The following is a 6,351-nucleotide window of genomic DNA, read 5'->3' on the forward strand; positions in this document are numbered from 1 at the left end:
GGGTTGGGGCTTGGTTTAGGGCTAAAGTTAGGGTTTGGGCTAAAGTTAGGGTTAGGGTTGGGGCTAAAGTTAGGGTGAGAGTTGGCATTAGGGTTTGGATTAGGGTTGGCATTAGGGTTACATTTGGGATTAGGGTTAGGGTTGGGATTAGGGTTAAGGCTAGGGTTGGGATTAGGGATAGGGGTGTATTGGGATTAGGGTTAGGTTTTGAGGTTAGGGTTGAGATTAGGATTAGGGGTGTGTTCGGTTTAGGGTTTTGATTAGGGTTATGGTTAGCTTTGGGATTAGGGTTAGGGGTGTTTTGGGGGTTAGGGTTGTGATTAGGATTATGGATCGGGTTGGAATTAGGGTTAGGGGTGTGCTGGGGTTAGGGTTGGAGTTAGAATTGGGGGGTTTCCACTGTTTAGGTACATCAGGGGGTCTCTAAACGCCACAGCCAATTTTGCGCTCAAAAAGTCAAATGGTGCTCCCTTCTGAGCTCTGCCGTGCTCCCAAACAGTGGTTTACCCCCACATATTGGGCATCAGCGTACTTGGGATAAATTGGACAACAACTTTTGGGGTCCAATTTCTCCTGTTACCCTTGTGAAAATAAAAACTTGGGGGCTAAAAATCTTTCTTGTGGAAAAAAAAATATTTTTTATTTTCACGACTCTGCATTATAAACTTCTGTGAAGCACTTGGGCATTCAAAGTTCTCACCACACATCTAGATAAGTTCCTTGGGGGGTCAAGTTTCCAAAATGGGGTCACTTGTGGGGGGTTTCTACTGTTTAGGTACATCAGGGGCTCTGCAAATGCAACATAACGCCCGCAGACCATTCTATCAAAGTCTGCATTCCAAAACGGCGCTCCTTCCCTTCCGAGCTCAGCCATGCGCCCAAACAGTGGTCCCCCCCCACATATGAGGTATCAGTGTACTCAGGACAAATTGGACAACAACTTTTGGGGTACAATTTCTCTTGTTACCCTTGTGAAAATAAAAATTTGGGGGTAAAAAAATCTTTTTTGTGGGAAAAAATTGTTTTTTTTATTTTCACGACTCTGCATTATAACCTTCTGTGAAGCACTTGGGAATTCAAAGTTCTCACAACACATCTAGATAAGTTCCTTGGGGCGTCTAGTTTCCAAAATGGGGTCACTTGTGGGGGGTTTCTACTGTTTAGGTACATCAGGGGCTCTGAAAACGTAACATAACACCCACAGACCATTCTATCAAAGTCTGCATTCCAAAACGGCGCTCCTTCCCTTCCGAGCTCTGCCATGCGCCCAAACAGTGGTTTATCCCCCACATATGGGGTATCAACCTACTCAGCATAAATTGCACAATAAATTTTGGGGTCCAATTTCTCCTGTTACCCTTGTGAAAGTAAAAATTTGGTGGTGAAAAGATCATTTTTGTGGAAAAAATATGATTTTTTTTATTTTCATGGCTCTACATTATAAACTTTTGTGAAGCAGTTGGGGGTTCATAGTGCTCACCACATATCTAGATAATCTCTTTAGGGGGTCTAGTTTCCAAAATGGGGTCACTTTTGGGGGGGATTCTACTGTTTAGGTACATCAGGAGCTCTGCAAATGCAACATGACACCCGCAGACCATCCCATCAAATTCTGCATTCCAAGCGACGCTCCTTCCCTTCCGAGCCCTGATGGGTACCCAAACAGTGCCCCCCCCCCACATATGGGGTATCAGCGTACTCAGGACAAACTGGTCAACAGATTTTGGGGTCCAATGTCTCCTGTTACCCTTGAGAAAATAAAAAATTGCAGGCTAAACAATCATTTTTGAGGGAAAAAAAGGATTTTTTATTTTCACGGCTCTACGTTATAAATTTCTGTGAAGCACTTGGGGGTTTAAAGTGCTCGCCACACATCTAGATAAGTTCCTTAAGGGGTCTAATTTCCAAAATGGTGTCATTTGTGGGGGGTTTCCACTGTTTAGGCACATCAGGGGCTCTCCAAACGCAACATGGCGTCCGATCTCAATTCCAGCCAATTCTACATTGAAAAAGTAAAACGGCACTCCTTCTCTTCCAAGCTCTGCGGTGCGCCCAAACAGTGGTTTACCCCCACATATGGGGTATCCACGTGCTCAGGAGAAATTGCACAACAACTTTTGTGGTCTAATTTCTCCTGTTACCCTTGTGAAAATAAGAATTTGTGGGCGAAAAGATCATTTTTGTGTAAACAAATGCGATTTTTTATTTTCACGGCTCTACTTTATAAACTTCTGTGAAGCACTTTGGGGTTTAAAGTGCTCACCATACATCTAGTTAAGTTCCTTAAGGGGTCTAGTTTCCAAAATGGTGTCACTTGTGGAGCGTTTCCACTGTTTAGGCACATCAGGGGGTCTCTAAACATGACATGGCATCCGATCTCAATTCCAGCCAATTCTGCATTGAAAAAGTCAAACGGCGCTCCTTCTCTTCCAAGCTCTGCGGTGCACCCAAACAGTTGTTTACCCCCACATATGGGGTATTGCCATATTCAGGAGAAATTGCACAACAAAATGTATGGTTAAATTTCTGTTTTTACACTTGTGAAAATAAAAAAATATGGTTCTGAATTAAAATGTTTGCAAAAAAAGTTAAATGTTCATTTTTTCCTTCCACATTGTTTCAGTTCCTGTGAAGCACGTAAAGGGTTAATAAACTTCTTGAATGTGGTTTTGAGCACCTTAGCCCGGTTCACTATGTATTGATTTAGGCCTTCGCCGGAATTTTTTGGAGAGTCTGAAAACTATACATTTTTGGAAAGGTTATAGTATAAGCAATACGAAAAACAATGTTTCCATTTGCCCCGAGTCCCACGTGACCGCCATATTGGATTTTACAAAATGGCTGACGTAAAACCAATTTTCGTTAATATCTCAGCTTATAAATAACATAAAAATAAAATTTGACAGCTAAACATACATTTTAGGGCTAAGAAATGCAATATTACTAGTTGCAGATGTGTTTTAGATATTTACTACAGCAGTTTTTTATAATTAATTAGTATTGACATAATAATACATAATGACAGGAATCACATGTTTTTTTTTTCTTTTATTACAGGAGTTGAACATGACAGACAAACCACAAGCTACTGAAGTCACTTGTGAAGGTGAGGCACCTATCAACTGGAAGCTATGTATGCTCTGTCAGTCTTCCAATGGCAATGAGAAGTTGGTGCAAAATCCTCGGATACAGTCTTACCAGCGCGTTTTGGACATAGTAGCAGAGAGGGCAAGTTTACAAGATGGCAACAATGTTGATATCCATCGACGGATTAGCAACAGGAAAGACACAATCGCTACACATCAGGCAGTCTACCATCGAAGTTGTTACACAAATGCAATTAACAATGACCAAATACAACGAGCCCGGGACCGTTATGCACATGCATTAGCTACTGGTAGCCACATTACCAAGAAACGAGGATTAAAAAGAGGACGTGCTGAAATGGACGAATCAGGTTCATTAACATCTGACTCTTCATCACCATTCACGAGGTCACATACATGGCCACTGGATAAGGAAAAATGTTTCTTTTGTCAGAACGATGAGAATGAGAAGCTTTATAATGTGAGGACAGTCAACGCAGGGAAATCGTTGAAACAAGCTATTGAAACATCAGATAATTTAACACTGAAAACAAGACTGAACACATGCATTGCACCAGGGGATGCACATTCTATTGACGTCCGGTACCACAAAAGCTGTTGGACAAAGCATGTTTTTCATGGACAACGAGAACGTAGTACCAACAGAACAGACCACAAAGAACCCTTATTACAACGTGCAAGTCTGCTAGAGTTGCTAAACCTAGTGGATATTCAAACACAGAACCAATCATATCTATCTATACAAGATATCGAAACCACTTATTTGAATATGCTTGGTATAGAAGGCGTGGAAAATCACAAACCTACATTCACTAGAAAGTGGCTCAAAGAAATTATAATGAATGCCTTGCCACATCTGAAATCCTGTCTTTCAAAAAACAGAAGGGAATCGGCAGTTCTTTATTCACCAGAAGCCTGTGAGGAAATCATGGTTAATTCTGCAATGGAATGTCGTAGTGATGATGCAGACAACATGCAGACAATCTACAAAGCAGCACAGTTAATTAGGAAAAGCATTGCTAATTTTACAACGGAAGTCAATGATAAAAACACCATAACGGTCACTAGTGACATACACGACGTTCCAGCAGAATTATATTCCGCTATCCGTTGGATCATAACAGGGCCGATTAACAGCCTTGAAACTCAAAGAAGGACCAAAATTGTTGACCGAGCAGCACTCACTATGAGTCAGAACATCATGTATGAATTCAAATCAAAACGCCAGGTCAACTACAAGCCAAAAACCGAATCATCAGTATTCAGACAACCCAACGCACGAGAAAACCCACAGGTCCTGGGGCTAGCTCTGACTGTTCATCACACCACTCGCGATAAGAAATTAATGAATCTTCTTAGTTCACATGGGTTTTGTGTTCCCTATGGCCGTACCCTACGAATGGAAACTGCTTTGGCTAATGCTGTTGTAGAAAACACCCGAGAGTTAAAAGGTCTTTACGTGCCACCATTCTTGAAGAAGGGTACCTTTGTGTTCTTTGCAGTTGATAACACAGACTTTGCAGAGGATACCCCTGATGGGAAAGGAACCACACATGGAACTATTACTGCTGTATATCAGCAAGTAGATGCTGTTGGAGAACCAGTTGCACCACCCTTGAAGATAACAGATGCCCACACTTTATCTGTCACTCCATACCATGTACATATGTTGCACTGTGACAAGCCAAAAGTACAACATACCCAAAGATCAGAACACTTTGTCACAAACAAGGAAATATCAGGTTCTTCCCAACTTTCACAATTTGGATGGATTGTTGCTACTGCTGTATCCAGAATGCAGCAACTAGAGAAAGCATCGAGCAAAATTCCTGGATGGTCAGGATACAACTCACTGTTGTCCGAAAGCAAGCGATTTACCAACGTTGGAGCCTTACCACTGCTACCAGAGCTAGCACACGAGTGGTCAACCTTGCTGACTGTGATCATGCAAGCAAGTGAACTGAGGAAGTTGACTGTTGGTGAAGATCATCCCACTGTTATTTCATTTGATATGGCTCTGTATGAGAAGGTTGTCCAACTTCTAGATGCAAGACCTGATCTGAAACGCACCGTTGTTCCACGACTGGGAGAGCTACATGTTGTAATGGCTGCCCTGCGCGCTCTGGGTACCTCTACGGAGAACTCGGGTATTGATGATGCATGGATAGAAGGTGATGTGTATGGGTCTGCAACAACAAGGCAAATACTGAAATGTACCCATTACAAGCGTGCTCTTCGTGCTCACACATATACATATGTTGCTCTGTATGAACTGTTGCTGGACGAGTTCTTCATTGATAATCCAGAACTAAAACAGGTGTGTTTGATGGCAACAGAGGGAATTGAAGCTGCCTGTTCTGAGGAAAACAAGAACACAAAAAGTAAGTCAGTGAAACAAGCAAGCACTTCCCTACTAGAGGCCTTGACCACTGCTGACATAATCACAGTCTTTCAAACATGGGTGAAACAGAGATCCAAAAATGCAATGTTCAAGTCAATGATGAACTACCTACAGCGAGTGGAAACAATCCTTTTATTTGTTGCTGCAACCAGGAATGCAGACCTTGAGCTTCATCTTCAAGCCGGAGAGCAGCTCAGCAAGCTCTTCTTTGCATTTGACCGGATGAAATACAAGCGATTGTGGCCAAGGTATATCACGGACATGCATGACCTTAAAATAAATCACCCTCAAACATGGGAAGAAATGAAAGCGGGTAACATTTCAGTCACGAAAAGTGCTATCCCATTTGTATCCATTGGGGCGGACCATGCATGCGAGCATCTGAACAAGCTGATGAAAATCCATGCTGGCATAGTCGGCATCTCGAACAATGCCAATGCTCGTCAGAGATTCTTCATGGCCACACCTGAACTCTCCCGAGTTGTCAAAGAATATACCAGACAGTTTGATTTAGAACGTGACAAAACCAGAGAGCATCACGATCTTGGGCCAAGTGCAGTCAAGAAGTGTCATCATGTTATTGACAAGATTAAGGAAGCAATTTTGAAACATGGCAACCCATTTGCTGTTGTAGGTGACAAGTTGCACAATGTAATCACCCATGCCTACATCCCTGATGAGTACGTAAAAATGATCCTGAATGCAGATGAGACAGGTCAAAAGCTGTATGAAGACTATGTGTTGGCGCGAATCAATGGGGATGTTAGCCTATGGGCACCAGTAAAGAAGGAGAACAACAGGATGTTCATGTCGGCAAACAAGAAAACCACAGTAAAACTCCGA

The sequence above is a fragment of the Ranitomeya variabilis genome, chromosome 7, assembly GCF_051348905.1.
Source record: "Ranitomeya variabilis isolate aRanVar5 chromosome 7, aRanVar5.hap1, whole genome shotgun sequence".
NCBI classification, from domain to species: Eukaryota; Metazoa; Chordata; class Amphibia; order Anura; family Dendrobatidae; genus Ranitomeya; species Ranitomeya variabilis.